Here is a 25,632-nt window from a genome sequence, read left to right as displayed (position 1 = left end):
GAGAGGCAGGATTTATGAATATTTGAAAAGGTACAATACGATTAGGAATAGTCAGCATGGCTTTATCAAAGGCAGGTCATGCCTTACAAGCCTGACTGAATTTTTTGAGGATGTGACTAAACACATTGATGAAGGTAGAGCAGTAGATGTAGAGTATATGGATTTCAGCAAGGCATTTGATAAGGTACCCCATGCAAGGCTTATTGAGAAAGTAAGAAGGCATGGGATCCAAGGGGACATTTCTTTGTGGATCCACAATTGGTTTGCCCACAAAAGGCCAAGTGTGGTTGTAGATAGATCATATTCTGCATGGAGTTCGGTGAGCAGTGATGTGCCTCAGCTATCTGTTCTGGGAGCTCTACTCTTCGTGATTTTTATAAATGACCTGGATGAGTAAGTGGAGGGATGAGTTAGTAAATTTTCTGATGACACAAAGGTTGGGAGTGTTGTGGATAGTGTGGAGGGCTGTCAGGGGTTACAGCGGGATATTGATAGAATGCAAAACTGGGCTGAGAAGTGGCAGATGTAGTTCAACCCAGATCAGTGTCAGGTGGTTCGCTTTGGTAGGTCAAATATGATCGCAGAATATAGTATTAATGGTAAGACTCTTGGCAGTGTGGAGGATCAGAGGGATCTTGGGGTCCAAGTCCACAGGACACTCTTAAACTGCTGTGCAAGTTGATTCTGTGTTTAAGAAGGCATACGGAGCATTGGTCTTCATCAACCGTGGGACCGAGTTTTAGGAGCCAAAAGGTAACGTTGCAGCTATATACAGTAGGAACCTGGTCAGACCCCACTTGGAGTACTGTGCTCAGTTCTGGTTGCCGCACTACAGGAAGGATGTGGAAACCATAGAAAGGGTGCAGAGGAGATTTACAAGGATATTGCCTGGATTGGGGAGCCTGCCTTATGAGAATAAGACCATAAGACCATAAGACAAAGGAGCAGAAGTCAGCCATTCGGCCTATCGAGTCTGCTCTGCCATATTATCATGAGCTGTTCCATTCTCCCATTTAGTCCCACTCCCCCGCCTTATCACCATAACCTTTGATGCTCTGACTACTCAGATACCTATCAATCTCTGCCTTAAATACACCCAATGACTAGGCCTCCACTGTTGCCCGTGGCAACAAATTCTGAATGGGCACCCTTCAATCCTTAAGTCATGCCCTCTCGTACTAGACTTCCCCATCATGGGAAACAACTTTGCCACATCCACTCTGTCCATGCCTTTCAACATTTGAAATGTTTCTGTAAGGTCTCCCCTCATTCTTTGAAACTCCAAGGAATACAGTCCAAGAGTGGACAAACGTTCCTCATATGTTAACCCTCTCATTCCCGGAATCATTCTAGTGAATCTTCTCTCTACCCTCTCCAACGTCAGCAATCCTTTCTTAAATAAGTAGACCAAAACTGCCCACAGTACAACAATAAGTTGTGTGAACTCGGCCTTTTCTCCTTGGAGTGACAGAGGATGAGAGGTGACCTGACAGAAGTGTATAAGATGACGAGAGGCATTGATCGTGTGGATAGTCAGGGCTTTTTCCCAGGGCTGAAATGGCTAGCACAAGAGGGCACAGTTTTAAGGTGCTTGGAAGTAGGTACAGAGGAGATATCAAGGGTAAGTTTTTTACACAGAGAGTGGTGAGTGCGTGGAGTACGCTGCCAGGGACGGTGGTGGAGGCGGATACGATAGGGTCTTTTAAGAGACTCCTAGATAGGTACATGGAGCTTAGAAAATTAGAGGGCTATGGGTAACCCTAGGTAATATCTAAGGTAAGGATATGTTCAGCAGAGCTTTGTGGGCTGAAAGGCCTGTATTGTGCTGTATGTTTTCTATGTTTCTATGTTTCTATAATGACTTTCCTGTCTATGGATGGTGTTCCAATGGATATATGGATTAACATTAGATTGAGATCATTTAGAACCAGAACCTGCAAATAGGTGGCTAAGAACGTTTGTGTCTCAGAGCACCGACAAATTTAGAAAGATGTTGGATCTGCTTGATCCCAGTGACTACACATACTGAGGCATAGATATTTTAGGAAAATGGTTAGAGCGTGGGAAAAGGAAATACAGGAGGTGAATTTTAACTTTAAGTATACTTCAGGGACAGCTAGGATGTTTCCCCTCCAAGAAAATACACGGGGAATCATGTGGAGAAATGTAGGCCAGGATTGAATCCAGCAGGGAAATTATCAAAGAGAAGTAACACAGTGCTGGAGTGTACCTTCAACCAAGGAGAGAAACCTGCAGAGAAAAGGGGGAATGAAAAAGCTAACAAATTTGCAATGCAGGGTGTTGCAAGTGGACAGGACAGTTGCAAATTAGCCTAATTAGAAGAAAAATAGAGCAACAGGCTAAGATTAAGGATTTAAGAGGAAGAAATTAAAAACAGAACTACAATAACTGAAAGAAAAAGCAGTGTCAGAAATATACAAAGAACGCGTTGGAGGGTTTACTAAAGACTGAATGGTCTTGTGGTTTCAGAGGGGGTAATGAAACCAAATGACCCACTGCTGCCATGATCTATGGGGATGCAAGGGAGCAGTAATTGCCCTGGAAAGGCTAAAAGAAGGTGTAAACCTTTAAACCCAAGATTTTCTTTAATCCAGGATGAAGGGAACAATGTATTTTATTGCAATGGAATTAATCATAACCGGGGCCATGGTCAGTCTTGCCCCAGAACCATTACTGCAGACAAGTGTAGCAGATCAATCTATTAAGTCTCAATTTTGTTGGCTCAAGGTTGTCTAACTGACCTGTGCCGGCTTCTCATTGGAAATGGCTCAAGGCTACAAGTAGTATTTCTTTATTCTTTCCTCTAGCCTTGTGCCTTTGGTGATTTCTTGTGTTCTGTCCAACTCAGACTGGTTCAAACCAGTCTAAACAGGTCAACCAAACACTAGACGCAGATAACCAGACTACAGGCTGTTCCTTCTGCAAGCTCACCATTTTACATAATAAGTAGCTTCTTAGCTGAGAATGGTCTCAGATTTAGCAGCTCACTAGCAGAAACTCCTTGTTCAATTACCCTGATGAAGTTCTCCCTGAGCAAGAACCTGTTCACAAAACAGTTCACTAAATGGCAGCTACAAGGACAGTTGCACAAAAATGGCTGCCTCCATTTCTGCAACCAGATGGGAAGAATAAAGACTTTTGCTTTGTCTGTTTCCACCGCCCTTGCCTCATTCCTGTTCACTTATTTGTAAATTGTAGTTCTTTCTAGCCAGCATTATTAAGAGGCCATTTGTTTTTGGACAAATGATAGCCACTAACAATGTGGCTAATGAGCTCAGTGAGGGGCCCTGGTGCTGAGCTTCAAAAGAAGAGTCAGCTGACATTATGAAATTTTTTTTAGGAAAGTCATCTATGTACTATATGAGCAATCCAGAAGCCACTTCAGTCTGCATCAACCAGCCTCTCCCAGATGCAGTTAGCAACATTACACAGCATCAGGGGTTGCATGTACATACCAGGGAAGATTCAGCCTCTTCAGTCGAGGAAGCTTATGATGTAGGGTGTGTCTATTAAACTGAAAATTGTCTAGAGCACTGAGCGTGGTCATCACAGTTATGTCTTATGCCTATGAAGTGATATATTCTTGAAAGTGAGCAATTAGAGAAAGAAACAGTATTAAATGGATTGGTTACTTTTTGTCAGTAAGAAAAAAGCTTCGATGGAGGTGTGGCTGTAGCTTGATGTGACTTTTCTGTCATTCTCCACTGCAGGGGGAAACTCAGCACGTGTGAAGTCTGGTAGTTGAATATGCCTCCCAGTGCAGACATAAATGTTGCAAGAACACATTCAGTTCCAAGCATCACATCCTTGAGGAAACAGAATGTCATCTTGTGAGATTACAGGTTTCTGATGTTAGATGACATGCCAAAGTTATCAATCCTGACAACATTTCTGTGAACTGGTAACATTCCAACTTTGGTCAGATAAGCCACACGTAAATTAATTTCCAACAGAATAGATTATTTCTTCATTGCATTATATGGTACATGTAAATTATAAATGAGCATCAACTACTAATTCCTATAAATTTTCTGGTTAAGTCACTGGTTCAAAAAATAATCTACAGCTTTGTTCTCAGGGCAAATGTGTCAGAAAGATTTGATTCATTGTAAAATAGTTTGACAAATGAACACATATTTGGCAAAATAAGATGATACTGCAAACGTCTGGTCTAATCATCCTCAGAGAAGTTAGTACAGATATATTATTTTTGTTTGGTTTCTTGCTGAGCACATTTGTACTTCGGGCAGTTATTAAAACAAAGTCAGGCAAAGTCTGACATTTTTCTTCACATTGTCACCATTCATTACGCCAAAGTGTCACTCTTGACATGCCTGATTTTCAGATATTTGTTCTGCTTCAGACAAAGGACTTTGAAACTTTTACAAGGCTCAAAGCAGCTTTTGGCTTCCCTCTCACATGAGAAATACAAAATAATGCAATACCTAAAATGTAGAATATATTTTACAAGTAATATTGCTAGTTTTCATAGTATACTGCCTGGAGTTCTTCCATTTGTGAAAACATATTAAAGATATCCTGGGTTAGAACCCATATACAAGGGAATGAGATTCCATCATACGTTAAATACAACTGGGAAGTGCAATAGAGTCATGAATCCTCATCCTTTGGATATTAACCATACATATACATATTATGTTAACAGGACATGAATACTCAACTGAAAATTCTGTTGCCCAGTCACCTAAGTTCTTAAAGATGTTACCATAGCTTCAATTCATCTTCGAGCAGTGTCTCAGCATTGGGACCAGTTTTTGTGATTAACATCATGCAACTGACAGGATATTAAACCAGCAAAAATTGGTTTATCTCTAGATCTATGGTGATAATAGCTGGTGGGAAAGCATCCCTGAGCTAAACCAATTGATGGCCTAAACTGCAGGATACAAATGCTGGGAATATCAACTTCATTGAAAGTTATCAGTATTCATCTGAATCAAGAATCATAGGCCAGATAAGGATGGATCATTTAAGTAATACTGGAGCAACTTTCACACTTGCACAACTGAATTTCAAAAACAGTGGTGATGAATAATTTGCTTTGTATGCCAACTGACATCTCTGCTGTATGATTAACTAGCTCTTTGTATAAACATCACATATATACAGTCCTCCTTCTTTACAATATACCAAGGTGCATTACGTGTCCAGGGAAGTGGCAGCTGATCAGCTTTTTGATCTTTTCTTCCTTTGACACATGAAGACACGGTGCTATGTGATAACATTTTGAGCCCTGTGATCCTCACACAATACCTGCAATTATGTTTTTACTCTGCTTAGACTCCACATCCAAACAACCTGGAGTTACAATTCTGCTCTGTTCTAACAAGAATTCTGAGAGGAGAAAAGCTTCATTTAGATTTGATGGGAATGGGCATCCAACATTTTTGTTTCCACTTCTAAATATTTGCTGTTGAGTCACAGAATCCATAATAGCAATTTTCACCTTCTTCACCATGATGTTTATTTCTTGGAGAGAGCACTTGCCCGACAGCCCCAACTCCAGCACCACATCCACTTATGGATATTCCACCTATTTAGTTCCCTGTTGATTCCAATTAAATGAGCACTAAGTGAAGTCTACAGGTTCTGACTGATTACTGCCTAATTCATGAATGTGGAAATTACTCCCCCTGTGTCATTGTTTCAGAACAATTCAGTTGAATTTCTACTTTCTTTGGGTTTACCTACCTAAGAGCTCTTGAGCTTGAATCATTGACCATAATTAAGGTGGAGGCAAACAGCCTGTAGTTTTGATGATGGTTGTGGACAACGTGCGAGAAAGTGAAGTGCAGACCAACATTTATATCAGCCAATATTATCAAAAGACGTGACAGACCCAGGGGGCTGTTTGGATGACCACCTATTCAAATTCAAGTACAGACTCTCAAGCCTGCGGAAACTTTATTTTTCCAGCTTCTACAACGTTAAGCAGCAGAAGAAATTTAAAAAAACTGGATTGTGCCAGACCCAGCTTGGTGTCTGGAGTCCCCAAATGCTGTCCTTGTACACCAAGAGTGACCAGCCCTCAGTTGGTGAGGTTTGGTCGCCGCAACCCTAAGTAATCCTGATAAAGCTAAAATGTAAGTGATTTTATACTTTCTTCAATGTGCCTGACTTTCACACGCATTGAAAATCTATAAAAACTGAAAAAAGTAATTAAAACATAAATCATTGTTTAAAATACATTAAGAGTTAATTAAAACATTATGAAATCATACATAAATAATTTAAGCATTAAAACGAAAATGAAACTTACCTTCTACTTTGCTTTCCAAGCTACAGTCTACATTCCCTGTTGATATCAGTAGGGTCTCTGATTCTGTGCAAGTCTGTCTTGGCACAGGATGCAAGAAGCAATTTCTTCAGTATACTGCTGGGGATTCCCAGCAAGACTGAGCCCTGCAATTGGACTCCAAGTGGAGTCCAGTAGTGGAGTACAGTAACAGATGTGAAACCATCTGTCATTCTGTAAATCTGAGACTTATGGTTGAATGTGTAGAAGTCTGGGACTAACAACCGTGCAGACAGCCGAGTACTGTGATTCCAATCAGAACTGTAGTCAAACCTTAATGAGATCCAGACAATTATACTTCACCATTTGAGCTTATGAAATGTAAAAAATAAAGCCACACTCTAACTCTCTCCATGGCTCTGTCTCCTTATGCCAAAAATGAAATGTTATTGCCTGCACTCTAAAACTAAAAGTATCATTCTCTAGTTAAAAGGGACTAAAGCTGTAAACATAATTCTTAACGTAGAGAGAGTTAAGGTCTGTACAGTTACTTTAAGATTGAGTTGCTTGTGAAAATAAAGTTTTGTGGAAGATCATGGTTTTCACCCGAGGTGCGTGAAATGCATATTTTTTCTTATGGGTGCTCTGTATATGTAATGCAAAATGATGCAGAAGAACCCGGATGTAAACTGTTGCATCATAGAATGCATAACATTTGCTCAAGACCCTTCTGAAAATAGACTGTATCAGGGTCTGGCCACTCATCATGAAGTAGAACATAGCAGCATATTTTTTTAACTTTCGTTTGATAGTACATCAAGCAAATCCAGCTCAGGTGGGTCTTCTTTGAATGATATACTTCACATTTTTTACTTTTTCTCTTCGTGCAACTGGGCTATGGGCCAAGCCCCTGTGCAACCCCATCTATAGGCCAACAACCCATTCCTTGGGGGCCAGAGTCAATAACAGCAAGGGTGTGTCCATGTTCTTTGGCAACCAGCCAGAATGATCCTCTGTTCCCTTCACCATCATCACCATCACGTCCATGTACCTGGATTTGTTGGGAATCTTGCTTAGAGGAGCTGGCAAGGGTTGGTTGGAGTGGATTGCCAATGTGAAAGAAAAGTTGAGGATGTGAGTGCAATCCCCATTCTAATAGTGGGGAAGAACCTGTTCCTCAGGTACAAGATGCTCTTGGTATAACTGTTTGTGGTGTAGTTGAGGCCTATAGCTACTGTGCATGGCAGTCACCTGAGCTATTTTCTATTTCATCTTGAGACTAAAATGGATAATGTTCATTGAGTTCTGTTTTACAAGTTTTTGGTGAAAAGGAAGGAGACAGGGAGCCAATGTAGCCCTCATCCTGAAAGTGACCTTTGTGTAAGACTACATTATCTAGATAAGTGAATGCCAAATGCCTCCAAGCAAAATGTGATTGCTGACATATCATTCAGATGACACAAAATGATTGTTTATAAAGGTAATGAAAGAATAATTTTTACAGAGAGTAGACAACAACTGTCCAATCACATGGAGAAATAGCACTCATCACATAAAACAGTCTTCTGATACAAATTCAAAACCATGTTCTCAAAGGTTGGACCAATTCAGATGTGGCCAAAAGTAGTAGGATAACCATTTTAAAATAATCTTAGAGTTTTCTACCAGTCAAGGATATTTGAAGTGGGATCATTGAGTGAATGGTCAGAGCAACACACACAAAATGCTGAAAGAAATTAGATCTCTGGCAGCATCTATGGGAATGAATAAACAGCTGTTTAAGGTTACAGTATAGGAAGCCATGGACCAACATACCAGAATGGGAATGAGGGTTGGAAAAAAATAGTTAGCCACAGGGGATGAATACAAAAACTATGGTCAAAGCTTTATCCATTGGACAAGTATCGATACAAATCTGAAATGTGTGGTTTTAATAAATGCAGTTAGAATAGTGTAAAACTGAACCACCAAGAAAATCTTTATAGCCATGAAGTGGTGCTGGTGATGAGTGCAACATGACCTTTCAGAGAGATCACATTGATATTTCTTGTCTGAAAGTTAACAACTTTCTTGTTCTTTTCTATTCAGTAATCTTCTATTTAGATGTTAATGAAATGAGTTCACTCTTACTGAATAAGAATCTATCAACCTCCATTTTAAATATACTCAATCACTTGGCCTCCACAGGCATCTGTGGCAATAAATTCCATAGATTTACCACCTGCTAGCAAAGATGAGCCTCTTCATCTCTATTCTAAAGAGATGTCCTTCTATTCTGAGGCTGTGCTCTCTGGTCCTAGACTTCCAAAAATATAGGAAACATTCTCTTCACATCCACTCTATCTAGGCTTTCTAGTATTTGATAAGTTTCAATTAGATATGCCCTCCACCCGCAACAGATAATGTACTCAGTACAGGAATATGGTGCTGTAGTAAAAGATTGGCCAGTTTGGAGGAACAGCAGCTGAACCAAAAGCAAACCCATTATTTATAAGCTAAACACACATTGGGAAGAGGCAAAGGGAAACAATGTATGTTACATGAAAAAGGGAGAGTTCCAAGGTGACAGACGTGCATGACAGATATGAGATATTGGTGAGACAGAACAAGTATACGGTACCAAATAGCACCAAAATTTGAATTAGAAGAACATTAAAAATACTGGCATGGACAAACACACATACAATGCTGGAGGAATCCAGCAAGTCAAGCAGCATTTATGGGAATAAATAGTCGATGTTTTGGGCTAATTCCCTTCATCAAGTTGGGAAAGGAAAGGGACAGAATTCAGAATAAGAAGGTGAGGGAGGGAAAGGAGTATTCGCTGGCAGGTGATTAGTGAAATCAGGTGAGAGGGAGGGGGTTAGATCGGGAAAGGGGGAGAAAGAGGCTGGGAGGTGATAGGTGAAAGAGTTATAGGGCTGCAGAAAAAAGGAATTTGATAAGAGAACAGTGGACCATGGAAGAAAGGGTAGGAGTAGGGCCACTGGAGGAAGGTGATAGGCAGGTGAAAAGAGAAGGGGTGAAGAGGGGAAGCAGAATGGGAAATGGAAAGTGAGGGAAGGGGTGTGGGGAATAAATGACTGAAAGATAGAAAAAATGATGTTCATGGCATCAGATTTGAAGCTGCTCGGATGGAATATGTGATGTTGCTCCTGCAACCTGAGTATGGCCTCATCATGGCAGTAGAGGAGGCCATAGACAGAACGGGAATAGGAAATTGAATTAAAATTGGTGGCGATCGGGAATTCCTGCCTTCCGCTGCAGATGAAGTGAAGGCGCTCAACAAAGTGGTTCCCAAATCGGTGTCAGGTCTCATCAATGTAGAGAAGGCCACACTGGGAGCATTGAATACAACAGGTGACCACAATAGACTAGTAAGTGAAGTGTCGCCTCACCTGGAAGGACTGCGTGGGCCCTGAATGGTGGTGAGGGAGGAGGTGTAGGGGCAGATATAATACTTGTCTTGTTTGCAGTGTTAAGTACCAGGAATATGATCGGTAAGGAAGTGCAAGTGGACTAGGGAGTCCCATAGAGAGTGATTCCTATGAAGGGTAGAGAGGAGGCAGAGGAGGAAAGGATGTGCTCAGTGGTAGGATCCTGTTGTAAGTGGCTGAAGTTACAGAGAATGATATGCAGGGAACAGGTATAAGTAAGAACAAGGTGATCCATATCCCTGTTATGGCAGCAGGACGATGGAGTAAGTGTTGATATGTGGGAAATGGAGGAGATGTGGGTGATAGCAGCATCAATGGTGGAGGAAGGAGAACCCCATTGTTTGAGAAAAGAGGACATCTGAACTGAGAAAAGGGAATAACATTTTTGCAAGTGACAGATAACTGTGAGAGTCAGCAAATTTGTAAAATATATCAGTAGATAGTCTGTCTTCAGCAATGGAGAGAGAGGAACTAGAGATGAACAAAGTACATTTGGGTGCAATGTGAAGGTCATTGGCAAAGTTGATGAAATTTGTGGGCTCTGCAATGGTGCAGGAATCAGCATACTTTTAGGTGTTAATGTAGCATAGGAAGAGTTAGGCTGCATTACCAGTGTAGACTTTGAACATGGACTGCTCCACGTAGCCAACTGAAAGGTAGGCATAGCTGGGGTTTGTGCAGGTGCCTGTGGCTACACCTTGGGTTTGGAGAAAGTGGGAGAAGCCAAAAAGAGAAATTATTGAGAGTGAGGACCAGTTCTGCCAGGTGGAGGAGAACTGGTTCAGTCTGTTGTCCAGAAAGAATTGGAGAGCTTTCAGCCTTCCTGATGAAGGATGGAAGAGTAAAGGGAATGCACATCCTTAATGAAAATAAGGTGATCAGGGCCAAGGAACCTGAAGTGATTCAAGTGTCATGGATATTAGTGAGAAGGGACTGAACTGAGGAGAATGCCTTGGAGTTGAGGTATGTGGACATGAGTTCATTAGGGCAGGAACAGGCAGAATCAATGGGCCTTCTGCGACAGTCTGGCTTGTGGATCCACGGTAGGAAGAAACAAGCATTGACCAAAGGGTAGGAGCAGGTGATGTATCAGATTATTGTGCAGAACTCAGTGATGATCGACTTCTTCCTGAAATAACATGCAGGATTATGGAATGCTAGTAGTGATCTTAGTCAAATGTCATAAATTCTAGCCCTGGAGGAATGCTGTTTTGTTTGGCTGTATTCATGTATGGTTGAATGATAACTAAACTTGAATTTGAATTTGAATTTGAACTTAACAGATATTCAAGAAAGTTTAAGCCTTTGAACTGGCCATTCTGTAGGCTGAAACAATGTAAAACAATATATGAGCAGAAGTATGCCATTCAGCCCATCAAGTTTGTTCTCCTTTTCCATCATGGCTACTTTATTATCCCTCTCAACACCATTCTCCTGCCTTCTCCCTGTAATCTTTGATGGCCTAACCAATCAAGAACTCATCAACCTCCATTTAAAATAAACTCAATGACTTGGCCTCCACAGCTGTCTGTGGTAATGAATTCCGCAGTTCATCAACCTCTGGCTAAAGAAGTTCCTCCACATTTCTGTTCTAAAGGGATGTCCTTATATTCTGAGTCTGTGCTCTCCGGTCCCAGACTTCCCCATTATAGGAAACATGCTCTTCACATCCATTCTGTCAAGATATTTCAATATTCAATATGTTTCAATGAGACCATCCTTCATTCTTCTAAATTTCAGTGAGTAGCAGCACAGAGTAATCAAGCACTCCCCATATGTTAACCCTTCCATTCCCAGCATCATGCTCATCAACCTCCTCTGGACCCTTTCTTACATAAGGGACCCAAAACTGTTCACAATACTCCAATTGTGGTATGACTAATACCTTATAAAGCCTTAGCATTATATCCTTGCTTTTCTATTCTAGTCCTCTTGAAATGAATGCTAACATTGTATTTGCTATCCTTACCACTGACTCAACCTAGAAGTTAAACTTTAGGGAATCCAGCACAAAGACTCCTATGTCCCTTTGCACCTCTGATTTCTGAATTTTCTCTCCATTTAGGAAATAGTGTATGCCTTTATTCCTACGTATTTCCCTACACTATATTCTATCTGCCACTTCTTAGCCTGTTCTCCAAGTCTACCTTAAGTTTTACTATAGGCTCCTTGCTTTGCCAACACTGTCAGCCCCTTCACCTATCTTTGTATTATCCACAAACTTGGCCACAGTCCACTATGTTATCAATTCATTGACATATAATGTCTAAAGAAGTGGTCCCAAGACCGACTGCTGCGAAACACCATTATTCACCGGCAGCCAACAGGAAAAATCCCCCTTTATTCTGCCTCTTGCCAGTCAACCTTTCTTCTATCCATCTGCAGTCCCATCACTGGCTCATATGGAAATTTGGCTCATTGCTGGCCTTGCTGACAGCCAGGGAACGCAACAGTTAGAAGGCCACCTTTCATAAACAATAGGCATCTAGGGTCAGTATGATTTTGGATTCAACCAAACAAGGATGCCATAATGTTCTGATTAAAGGAAACTCGATCTGAGTGAATGCTGCCTAAATACTGCTCATACACAATTATTGGTCAGCAAGAAATAACAAGTCATAAACCATATAAAATTATAAAGGAAGTGTATTTACATATTTCAGATTTATTGAACAGTTAGTTGAAAAAAGAAAAAGGGGAAAAAAAGGACCAGTTACAGTTAAATCAGTCTAAATGTGCACATCATTGGAGCTCATCTTGAAGCTGTCTTTTCATTCATGTGCTGGACCCACAGTCTGCATGAAAGCACACACTTCATTCTGATCTTCGATCAAAATACATCTTGATCAATGGGCTCTCTCTTGGGTGTATTAGCCCTTCCTCCTTGGAGCCATTCATCTGCACGAAGCACCTTGTGCAATAGGGATGCTCCTTGCCACGGCATCCTCAGCCACCTTCCCTCTGGGCTTCACCTCAGCTCCCACCCAAAAAACCCATAAACCACACGGTCCATCACAAATCTCTCTCTGCCCCACTCTTGAACTTTCTCCTGGTTCTGCCATCCTGATTGACTGACACAACATTCCTAAGTTGAGCATCCTAGCCCCTTACCTTTTGGCTGAAACCAAACATTCTAAAAACAGAACACTGCTTTTACAGAACTGCTAAAATAAAATACCTACAGCATAGCAGTAAAAATCTTAACCAAAGTATGCTAGTATCTTTCCTGTAATACCATGGGCTCTTAGCTTCCTCAGCAGCCTCATGTGCAACACCTTGTTAAAGGCCTTCTGAAAATCCAAGTAAACAACATCCACAAACTCTCCTATGTCTATCCAGCCTGTTATTTCCTCAAAGATTACCAACACATTTCTTGGGCAAGATTTCCCCATGAGGAAACAATGCTGACTTGAGCCTATTTTATCTTGCACCTCTAAGTACTCTGAAACCTCATCCTTGATAATGGACTCCAACATCACTTCAACCACATGGTCAAGCTAACCAAACTATGATTTCCTGACTTTTACCTCCCTCCCTTCTTAAAGAATTGAGTGATATTTGCAATTTTCCAGTACTTTATAACCAATCTGGAAACAAGTGATTCTTGAAAGATCACTTCTAATGCCTAAACAATCTCTTCAGCTCTCCCTTTCAGAACCCTAGGCTGTAATCCATCTGGTCCTAGTGACTTATCTACCTTCAGACCTTTCAGCTTCCCAAACACCTTCTCCTTAGTAATAGAAACTATACCCACTTCTGCCCCCAACACTCTCAAAATTCTACAAATGTAGTATACTGTGCTAGCATCCTTCCACAGTGAAGACTAATGCAAGTTACCTGCTTCTTTAGCTCATTTGCTATTTCTTTATCGCCCCATTACTACCTCTCCAGTGTCATTTTCCAGTGGTCCAATATCCACTCTTGTCTTCTGAATTGCCCTTAGAAACTCCAGCCATTGCTGTTCTGCTGTCATCCCTGCTAGTGTGCTCTTCCAATCAACTTTGCCCAGTTCTTCTCTCATGCATCTCAGATTCAGAGTCAAGTTTAATGTCATGGGCATATGTCATGGAATTCGTTGTTATGCATCAGCAATACATTGCAATATATACTAATAAAACTGTAAATTACAGTAAGAAGTATATATATATATCTTTTTAAAAATTAAATTATATAAGCAGTGCTAAAAGAGAGAAATTAAAGGAAAATGTAGTGAGGTAGTGATCATAGGTTCAAGCTCCATTCAGAAATCTGATGGCAGAGGGTTACCACCAAGCACATTTTTCCCTCCCCCCCCCACTTTCTACATTCCACAACTACACAACTACTTGACCCCCTTTTCCGTTCGTCTCTCTCTCCACTGATCTCCCTCCTGGCACTCATCCTTGCAAGCAGATCCAGTGCTACACTTGCCCCTACACCGCCTCCCTCACTACCATTCAGGTGAGGCAATACTTCACCTGTGAGTCTGTTGGGGTCATATACCGTAACCGGTGCTCCCAGTATACCCACCTGTATATCGGTGAGACCCGATGCAGATTAGGAGACTGCTTTGCCAAGCACTCACACTCCGTCTGCCAGAAAAAAAACGGATCTCCCAGTGGCCACACGTCTTAATTCCACTTCTAATTTTCATTCTGATTTGTCAGTCCATTGCTTCCTTTACTGTCACAATGAGGCCACACTCAGGTTGGAGAGGCACCACCTTATATTTCGTCTGAGTAGCCTCCTACCTGATGGCATGAAGATCGGTTTCTCGAACTTCTGGTAATGCATCCAACCCCCACTTCCAGATTCCACATTCTTATTTCCCTCTTTCATCTTATCTCCTTATATGCCTATCATCTCCTTCTGGTGCTCCTCACCCTTTTCTTTCTTCCATGGCCTTCTGTCCTCTTCTATCAGATTCCCCCTTCTCCAGCCCTGTATCTCTTTCCCAGCTCTTCACTTCACCCCACCCTGTTCTTGGTTTCACCTATCACCTTGTGGTTCTTCCTCCCCTCCCCCCACCTTCTTACTCTGACTCCTCATTTTTTTTTCAGCCCTGATGAAGGGTCTCTGCTCGAAACATCGACTCTACACTGTTCCATAGATGCTGACTGGCCTGCTGAGTTCCTCCAGCATTTTGTGTGTGTTGCTTGGATTTCCAGCATCTGCAAGTTTTCAGTTTTTTTTTTGTCGGAGGGGAAGAAACTATTTCTGAATCATTGAGTGTGCCCGTTCAGGTTCCTGTACCTCCTCCTTGATGGTACCAATGAGAAGAAGTCATGCCCTGGGTGATGGAGGTCCTTCATGATGCTTGCCATCTTGAAGATGCCCTGGATGTCCGTGCTGGAGCTAACTAAGTTCACAACTTTCTGCAGCTTATTTTGATCTTGTGCAGAGCCCTTTTCCCATACTAGATGGCAATGCAACCAGTTAGAGTGCTTGCCATATACGTCTGTTGACTCCTCCACTCCAATGTAATGCGGATGCATATGATTTTATCTTCTCTCTCTCAAACTGCAGGGTGAATTCTACCATATTATGATCACTCTCTCTTTAGGGTTCCTTTACTTAAGCTCCCTAATTAAATCTGGTCCATTGCACTACACCCGTTCCTGAATTGCCTTTTCCTTAGTGGGTTCAAACATGAGCTGCTCTAAAAAGTCATCTTATATGCATTCCAGAAATTCCTTCTCCTAAGATCCAGCATCAAAGTGATTTTTCTCATCCACCAGCATACTGAATTCCCCCATGATTATGTTTGTACTTATGTCTGTAAATGAGTCAGTCATGTATGTGACCTAACTTGTACATGTGACACAAGCACAGGGGGTAGTTTTTGACCTACAGTAAAAAGTTGGTATAATTTAAGAGTGGCATAGTAGTGTAGCAGTTAGCATAACGGGGGTTGAATTCTGCTGTTGTCTGTAAGGAGTTTGTATTTCCTCCCCATGACCACATGGGTTGCCTCCAAGTGCTCTGTTTCCCTTCCTCATTCAAGATATACAGGCTAGTAGCTTAATTGCTCACATAAGTATAATTGGGTGGCATGAGCTTGCTGGGTGCAAAGGGCCCGTTGCTAAGCTGCATCTCTAAATCTACAATCTAAAGTGTGAAAGTATCTGTTCTCTTGCAGTTCATTCAGTACAGTGTCCAATAGATCTAGAGTAGTGTGCCATCTCTCTGCTGGGCAGGTGGAGCTCGTCGCCCTTGGACGGCAGCCCGCCTAGGAGAAGGAAAATTCTGATTTTAAACCTTCGCTGGCTTGAGGTCATACCCACCCATGGGAAAGGCTTCGAAGTAAACCCGAGGAAGAAATCTGGAGACGGGGTCCCTCAGGCAGTTTGATGTTGTTTACAATTTCACTCTGGCAACCTTTGTGACGACACTGGTGCCAAGCTGTATCGGCGGTTGCCCTTCCCTTGGACTACATCAGTGACGTGAGGAGGGGGAACCCGCTGCATGGGCAACAGCCAGTCTTTCAAATCTTCCCACCCAGGTTTGCATCCCAGCGAGGACACAGTCCACCAGAGACACAAACCCATGATCCCCTGCGATTGACGGCTGTCTACCAGGGACTACTTTTCTGTATGCAAGAGCTAATAAGCCATATACCTTTCCAATTGCTTGCTGAACCTGCCTGCTCAGTTTCTGTGATTGCATATAAGGATATTAAAGAGCCTCATCCTGTGAATCCTCAGAGACAGATGTGCATCTCAGGACAGTCTCCCTGATAATACCCAAGATGCAGGAACACTTATATGCTTCTCTGTAAAACCCTGGATGCCTTCAGTATTCCTCTGACGAAGAAGAAAAGAGTCACAATGAAGGACATGCAGCATTTCCACCTTTGTTACTAAGATAGATAGCTGCAAATTTATTTTTCCTATTCTCTTTCAATGTCCTTAACTTCCAATAGACACTTTGCTTGACTCACAGCTCAGTAGCTTTGTAACTTCCATAGGTACAAAACCCTCATTTAGAATTACTTTAGTCATAGATTGAACATAAGTAAACCTTAGAACTAATCGCTTTGGAACTTCATCTGTTATTCATTTACTCCCACACTTTCACACATACACCAAACCACAATGTTGAGAATGCTGAAAAACTGTAATAAATTGCTACCTAGAACATGCTGCTCATTGGCCAGCCATTCTACAGACCAGTGACTAAGAGAATTGGCCAGAGCAATGCAATTTCGGAAAGCTGAAAGTCACGAATTTGCTGGAGGTCAGATGCCTGTTTCTGTACTCAGCCAGGCAGAGCTCACAGGCTAGATGTATTCTGCCAATGTGCAACACACACTAAATGCTGTAGGATCTCAGCAGCTCAGACAGCATTTATGGAGTGAAATGAACAGTCAACATTGCAGGCTAAGATCTTTCACCAGGACTGGAAAGGATTGAGGCAGAAACCAGAATAAGAAAGTGGGGGAGGAGGAGGAGTACATGTTGGCTGGCGACAGGTAAGAGCAGGTGAGGTGGAAGGTAGATGGCTGGGGAAAGGGGGGATGGTGTGAGAAGGCTGGAGCAGATAGGTGGAGAAGATTAAGGGTTGAAGAAGAAAGAATATAATGCGAGAGGAAAGTGGACCATGGATAAAAGGAAAGGAAGTGGAGAAACAGAGGGAGCTGATGGGCAAATCATGAGGGCAAGGGAAGAGAAAGAGTGAGAGGGTAAGTAGATTAGAGAATGGTAAAAGAGGGAGGGCTGTGTGGGGGAAAGCAAAGGGGAGTGATTACTGGGTATTAGAGAAATTGATGTTCATAGCAACAGGTTGTAGTCTACCCAGGCAGGATGTATGGCGTTGCTCCTCAAACAGCAGGAGTCCATGGACAGGCATGCTGATATAGAATGGGAAGTTGAATTGAAATGGGTGATCACTGGTTGATCCTGACTTTTACAGTGGATAGAGCAGAGGTGCTTGACAAAGCAGTTTGCCCAGTCTGCGTTGGGTCTCACTGATGCAGAGGAGGCCACACTATGAGCAGCAGATACAGTAAATAACCATGATGTCCTCCTGTACAAGTGCTGCCTTTAGTCCAATATAATCTTTAACCTTTCTTATTATTAAACACAGTTGGCTGATCTCTTACATTGGGTTTTAATTTCTTAAGGGGTTATGTATTTGTCACAAAACATATTGTAATTCTTCAAATATCTACCATTAGATTATCTATAACAACTTTTAATTTCACAAACTGAATCTGCATTTGGGTTATTTTTCTAGTTCTGATCCTTTCCTTCTGTTTTTCACCATCCTTCATTCTCAAATCCACCCAGGCACCTCACTGTAATGTCAAGCATCTGAGAGTATGTAGTTCCCAAACCTCCTCTCTCTTAATCAACCTCTTGATAACAGCTCTTACACTGGACCCATTTATTTATAATTTAACTATTTTTCTGCAAATATTCTGCATATTTAGGTTTAAAGCCAATGCGATTGACTGTGTCTGATTTTCCCCACTGTCACCCTTCATTTTTATTGCCCAGGAAAATATTCAATTTAATAAGAAAATGTCAGAGATGTCAAATTAAAGTGACAGTTGCTTGCAAATGACTTCAGGACAGTTGCCTAATTAGAAGCTATGGCAAAGGTTGTTGCTCTCTTGATATCTCATCATTTGATACACCAATTTGTTATAACCTTCTGACACTCTAAAGCATTGGTTATCACCAGGATGATGTAGAAATATTACTAAAACATACTAAGTGCTAGCAGAAACTTCATCAGCATCAACTCTATATTAATTGTTGAATTTATCAGTGGAGCATTACACAGTAAAAACTAATGTAGGCAGCAAACCTGATTTAATATCTGCTACAGTCAGTTGTAATTTAATTTTTGCCCAAGCCCTGAGCACAGTAAGAACCTGAATTGAATGTTAATGTGTTTAGCTGTGCTACAAATATAGTTTGAGGCATGTTTATTAAAAGGGCTATATTTTCAAAATTGACACATCTATCAGTTTGGATTATTAAAATAAAAATCTCAGAACTGGTTTCTTTTGAAAAACAAGATATTTTTGGAATGATAGTATATATTATTACCTAATTGCTTTAAGATTTGATTGAAAATAAGTTGAAAAATATAACACTTTTCCTGTTTTACTCCCTAGCCTTTTACCTTTGCTTAGAAATGAAATCATAGGAAAATGCAAAAGATGACATAACTTTCTAATCATGATTCACAACCATGCACTTGCATCTGCTAAGATGTAGAAGATAGCCAGGAAGATTTTGTGATTAAAAGATCTCAACTGGATTTGCTATCCATGCTGAATGGAACCATTTGGTAAATATTAACAATGTGCAAATATTATTTAGAAAGCCTGTGTGCAAATTATGGCTCATGAGCGAGAACCCTATAAATAGCTAAATCCTGAATTTTAAGTGATTTGTAACAAACTTACATTGTATGTTGAGCATATACTGCAAAATAATGTAATCTTTATAATATTAATGAAGCTCAAACCATGACAGCAGAACTTCAGTGGTGGTGAGTTAGCTACCGTCAAGCAAGCAGAGAATCTTCCTCAGTGTTGAATGTAAATAGCAATTATAATGGAAACAGCTACCACCGCCTCTCATTAGAAACTGGCAAGGTACTAAAGGTAGAACTGAGAAGCCAAGGTGGAATGTTATGAAGATTGAAATCACCATTGTTCAAGTGTTATCCGTACAGAACAATGGAGGTCAGATATTTCGGTGAAGAGATAGTGGAGAGGAATTATTTTAATGTGGTTTAGAGAAGCACTGAAATGCTGAATAAAATGAAAGTACATAAAGATAACACATGTAAAAGCAGAGGATAGAGAGAGAAAACTGTATGATATTGTCATGAGTGCTATGCCACCTGTGTTGCTAGAGCCCCGCCATCCCAGACATGCTGTCGTCTCATTACTACCATCAGGGAGGAGGTACAGGAGCCTGAAGTCCCACATTCAATGAATCAGAAACAAATTCCTCCCATCCACCACCAGATTTCCAAATAGTCCATGAACACTACCTTATTATTGCTCATCCACCCCCCACTTTATTTATTTATTTGTTTGTTTGTTTGTAATGAATAGTAATTGCATGTCTTTGCATTATACTGCTGCCGTAAAGCAGCATACAATATTTCATGTCATCTAAGTTAGTGATAAATCCAATTCTGAGCCTGAAATTTCTAAACCTGATAAGGCTATGAGAAAATATAACAACACAGTAACGTACAGGACTTTTTCACGAACAGCCTAATTCTATCCAATTGCATTGCGAACCTGGGCTGTCGCCTGGGTACATTGTGTAGAACTGCAGTCCCACCTTTCCCTCCATGCTTATTATGCTGCGTATAATCTTTCACTAATATTTGATTAATATTGTTAATGTATTGTTTGAGCAAGCATTCTTGATTTGTTTAAATAATTCAATATAGATTATACTGTGTGTCAAAATACATGAATTGCATGTGTCACAATGCCACCACATCACATGCTCCCACCTCTCCTAAAGCAAAAAGTGAATTAGACTCGCATTCTCGGTTCCCTTGTTTTCTTTTCAATTAGTTTTATGTTTTGGAGTTACAAAACATAACACTTACTGGTGTTGTGATAACCACTGAATATGCAAAATTCCTGACTCAAGGATCTTTTATATTTAAATTACAACAACCCAGAACTTCTCATACTGTCAAGAAATACCTTAACTTAAGGTTGATAACTTATAATAACCTGAGTATTATCATGAACCATGTGTATCGTCATGAGTGTTCTGGGAGCCAGTCCACCAACAATCTGAACACACAAGACTGCCAGGAATAATCAGTTAACTTTACTCAATGATACCATTTTAGAGAATATAATGTCACTCAAATATTTTGAATGAGGAAATAACATTTTCCAAATTTCCAGGCACCTGCTCTCCACTGTGAACCAAACTAAATCCACACCTCCTGTAAGCAAACTGTTCATACATGTAAGTATTTCCAAAAGCTTCTTAGGAGAAAATTCACAGCTTTTGTTTTGAAACAGCATTGTGAAGCCTTCCACTGTGGAACCATAAGAACCCCAGGTGCCAAGACTTGTTACTTGCTACTTCACACTGTGGTTAGAATCAGAATCAGGTTTATTATCACCGGGGGGTCTCGTGAAATTTGTTAATTTAGCAGCAGCAGTTCAATGCAACACATAATATAGAAGAAAAAATAAGTAAATCAATAACAGTATATGTATATTGAATAGATTAAAAATTATGCAAAAACAGAAATAATATATATAAAAAAGTGAAGTAGTGTTCTTGGGTTCAATGTTCATTTAGGAATCGAATGGCAGAGGGGAAGAAGCTGTTTCTGAATTGCTGAGTGTGTACCTTCAGGCTTCTGTACCTCCTACCTGATGGTAACATTGAGAAAAGGCCATGCCCTGGGTGCTGGGTTCCTTAATAATGAACGCTGACTTTCTGAGACACCGCTCCTTGAAGATGTTCTGGGTACTTTGTCGGCTAATACCCAAGATGGAGCCGACTAAATTTAAGACCCTCTGCTGCTTCTTTCCATCCTGTGCAGTAGCACCCCCCCACCCCCAGCCAGTCTCAGGCAGTGATGCAGCCTGTCAGAATGCTCCACACAGTTCAACTATAGAAGGTATTGAGTTCATTTTTTGACATATGAAATCTCTCCAAACTCCTAATGAAGTATAGTCACTGTCTTGCCTTCTTGACAGTTGCACCAATATGTTGGGAACAGGTTAAGTCCTCAGAGACCTTGACACCCAGGAACTTGAAACTGCTCACTCTCTCCACTTCTGATTCCTCTGTGAGGATTGGTATGTGCTCCTTCATCTTACCCTTCCTGAAGTCCACAATCAGCTCTTTCATCTTACTGACGTTGAGTGCCAGGTTGCTGCTGCGACACCACTCCACTAGTTGGTATATCTCACTCCTGTACGCCCTCTCGTCTCCACCTGAGATTCTACCAACAATGGTTGTATCATCAGCAAAATTATAGATGGTATTTGAACTATGCCTAGCCACATAGTCATGTATATATAGAGAGTAGAGCAGTGGGCTAAGCACACACCCCTGAGGTGCACCAGCGTTGATTGTCAGCAAGGAGGAGATATTATCACCAATCCACACACATTGTGGTCTTCCAGTTAGGAAGTCATGGATCCAATTACAGAGGGAGGTACAGAAGCCCGGGTTCTGTAACTTATCAATCAGGACTGTGGGAATGACGGTGTTAAATGCTGAGCTATAGTCAATTATCAGCATCCTGACATAGGTGTCTGTATTGTCCAGGTGGTCTAAGGCCGTGTGAAAAGCCATTGAGATTGCAACTTCCGTTGACTTATTGTGGCAATAGGCAAATTACAATGGGACCAGGTCCTTGCTGAGGCAGCAGTTCAGTCTAGTCATGACCAACCTCTCAAAGCATTTCATCACTGTTGATGTGAGTGCTTACTGGGTGATTGTTATTAAGGCAGCTCACATTATTCTTCATAGGCAATGGTATAATTGTCGCCTTTTTGAAGCAAGTGAGAACTTCTGCTTGTAGCAGTGATAGGTTGAAAATGTCCTTGAATAATGCCGCCAGTTGGTTGGCACAAGTTTTCAGAGGCTTACCAGATACTCAGTTGGGACCTTCTGCCTTGCGAGGGTTTCACCCTCTTTAAAGACAGCCTAACAACAGCCTCCGAGACAGAGATCACAAGGTCACCGGGTGCAGCACGGATCTTCACAGCTGCAGTTATATTCTCTCTTTCAAAGTGGGCATAGAAGGTGTTGAGTTCATCTGGTAGTGAAGCATCGCTGCCATTCATGCTATTGGGTTTCGCTTTGTAGGAAGTAATGTCTTGCAAACCGTGCCAGAGTTGTCATGTATCTGATGTCGCCTCTAACCTCATTCGAAATTGTCTCTTCGCCCTTGAAATAGCCCTCCACAAGTCATTCCTGGTTTTCTAGTACAGATCTGGGTCACCAGACTTGAATGCTACCGATCTAGCCTTCCTGGTTCATCCACGGCTTTTGGTTTGGGAACGTACAGCAAGCCTTTGTTAGCACACACTCATCCACACAGGTTTTAATGAAGTCAGTAACAACTATAGCATACTCACCCAGATTCGAAGATGGATCCCTGAATACGGTCCAGACCACCGATTCAAAGCAGTCCTGTAGGCGCTTCTGTGCTTCCCTTGCCCATAACTTCCTGGTCTTCACGACTGGTGCTGCAGTCTTCAGTCTCTGCCTATACCTAGGGAGTAGAAGTACAGCCAGGTGATCAGACTTCCCGAGTGAGGGCATGGAATAGCATGGTAGGCATTCTTGATGGTGGTATAGCTATGGTCCATTATGTTGTTTCTTCTGCGTTTCCTTAGTTTGCTGTTTCGTCTTTGCAGTCCACCGTCTGCTTTCATATCCTTCTAAAAACTTGATTATCTCAAATTATGATGGGAAGCTACATTTTTTTGATCAGTCTCTGTGTTATGCACACAATCTCACTTTTACTGACAGTCATGAACTTCAGAGATTCTGGTCTTGGCCCTAAACATTGACTTTTTATTTATTTCCATAGATGCTGTCATCGCGCTGAGTTCCTCTAGCATTTTGTGTGTGTCAGAAACAGGAAGGGAACAGTAATTCTATTAGGAGTATTCTATAGACCTCCATCCCCCAATGGTAACAGAGACACTGAGGAACAGATTGTGAGGCATATTTTGGAAAAATACAAAAATAACAGAGTTATTGTCAATGGGGGACTTCAACTTCCATAATATTTGATTGATTGGCATCTCCTTAAAGCAAAAGTTTTTGATGGGTAAAAATTTGTTAGCTGTATCCAGGAAGTTTTTCCTGAATCGAAATGTAGGCTGACTGGAGTGTACATACAGGACCTAGTGCTAGCCAATGTACCATGTGAGGTGTCAGATCTCTCGGTGAGACAGCATTTCAGAGACCATGACCACAACTTGACCTTTACTGTAGTATTGGAGAGAAATAGGAGCAGATTGTATAGGAAGGTAATCAGGGAGGGGGAAATTATGATGCTATTAAGCAGGATCTGGGAGCATAGATTGGGAATGGATGTATTCAAGGAAATGCACAACAGAAATGTGGAGCTTGGGTAGGGAGCAGTTGCAGGGGGTTTTAGATGGGATTGGTTCCATTGAGGCATGAAAAGGTTAGCAAGGAGAAGGAACCATGGTTGACAAAAGATGTGAAACATCTTGACAAGAGGAAGGAAAAAGCTTACTTAAGATCGAGGAAGCAATAATCAGACAGATGCTCCAGAGAGTTACAAAGTAGCCAAGAAGGAGCTGTAGAATGCAGTTAGTGGAGCTCAAAGGGGCATGAGAAGTCCTTGGTGCGTAGGATTGATGAAAACCCCAAACCCCACAGGACAGCCAGAGTGACGGTATGACTAATTGGGGATAGTAAAGGAAATGTGTACCTGAGATTCCTGATGAATACTTTGCTTCAGTATTCATCAGTGAGGGGACCTTACATTTGTGAGGACAACATAAAACAAGCCAATATTCTTGGAGAAGTTGAACTTAAGAAAGAGGATGAGCTAGAACTTCTGAAAAATATTTGGTTAGCTAAGTCCCTGGAACTAGACAGGATATATCCCAGATTACAATTGGATAGTACCAGATGATTGAAGTGTGGCAAACATTATTCTATTGTTCAAGAAACAGATTAAGGATAATGCTGCAAATTATATTCTAGTGAGAGGGCTAATTTTTTTGGAAAAGATTCTTAGTGTCAGGATTAACAGGCATTTCAAGAAGCATAGTCCGATTAGGGATGTTCAGCATGGCTTTTGAGTGACAGGTCATGCCTCATGAGCCTGATTGAATTCTTTGAGGATGTTACAAAGCACATTGATGAAGGTAGGGCCATGGATGTGGTGTACAGTATGTGGATTTTAGTAAGGCATTTGATAAGGTTCCTCATAGTAGGCTCAATCAGAGGCATGGGGTCCAGGGAAACTTTACTATGTGGATACAAAATTGGCTTGCCCACAGAAGAGGGTGGTAGCAGATGGAGCATATTCTGCCTGGAGATCGGTGGCCAATGACGTTCCACAGGGACCTGTTGTGGAAATCCTGCTCTTGGTAATTTTTATAAAATATTTGGATCAGGAAGTGGAAGGGTGTGTTAGTAAGTCTGCAGATGACATGGAAGTTGTTGGAGTTGTGGATAGTGTAGAGGGTTGTTGTAGGTTGCACTGGGAAATTGATAGGAGGATGTAGCTGGGCTGAGAAATGGCAGATGGAGTTCAACCAGGAAAGGTATGAAATGATTTATTTTGGAATGCTGAATTTGAAGCCAGAATACAGGGATAATAGTAGGATTCTTTACAGTGTGGAGGGACAGCGAGACCTTGGAAACCAAAGGTCCATCAATGATGTGTCAGGTTGTTAAGAAGGTCTATCTTGTGTTGGCTTTCACTTGCCAGGGGTTTGGGTTCAAGGGCCGTGAAGTAATTTTGCAGCTCTGTAAAATTCTGCTTAGACCACACTTGGAATATTGTCTTCAGTTCTGGTCACCTTGTTATAGGAAGGATGTGGAAACCTTAGAGATAGTGCAGAGATATACCAGGATGCTGCCTGGACAAGAGGAAATGTCTTAGGAAAACAGGTTGAGCGAGCTAGGGTTTTTCTCTTCGGAATGAAGGAGGTGACTTGATAGAGGTGTACAAGATAATAAGAGACATAGATCAAATTTTCCCATGGTGGAAATTCATAATATTGGACATAATTTTAAGGTGATTAAAGGAAAGTATAGGGGGGATGAGAGGTAAGTTCTTTACTTCTCCCTTAATGTTGCAAAAACAAAGAAGCTGGTTGTGGACTACAGGAGGAACGGAGCCAGGCTCACTACTATTGACATCAATGGATCTGGGGTTGAGAGGGTGAACAGCTTCAAGTTCCTTGGTATACACATCACC

The sequence above is a fragment of the Mobula birostris genome, chromosome 7 (assembly GCF_030028105.1).
Source record: "Mobula birostris isolate sMobBir1 chromosome 7, sMobBir1.hap1, whole genome shotgun sequence".
Lineage (NCBI taxonomy): Eukaryota > Metazoa > Chordata > Chondrichthyes > Myliobatiformes > Myliobatidae > Mobula > Mobula birostris.
The sequence above is the reverse complement of the archived record's forward strand: the minus strand, read 5'-3'. Positions refer to the sequence as shown.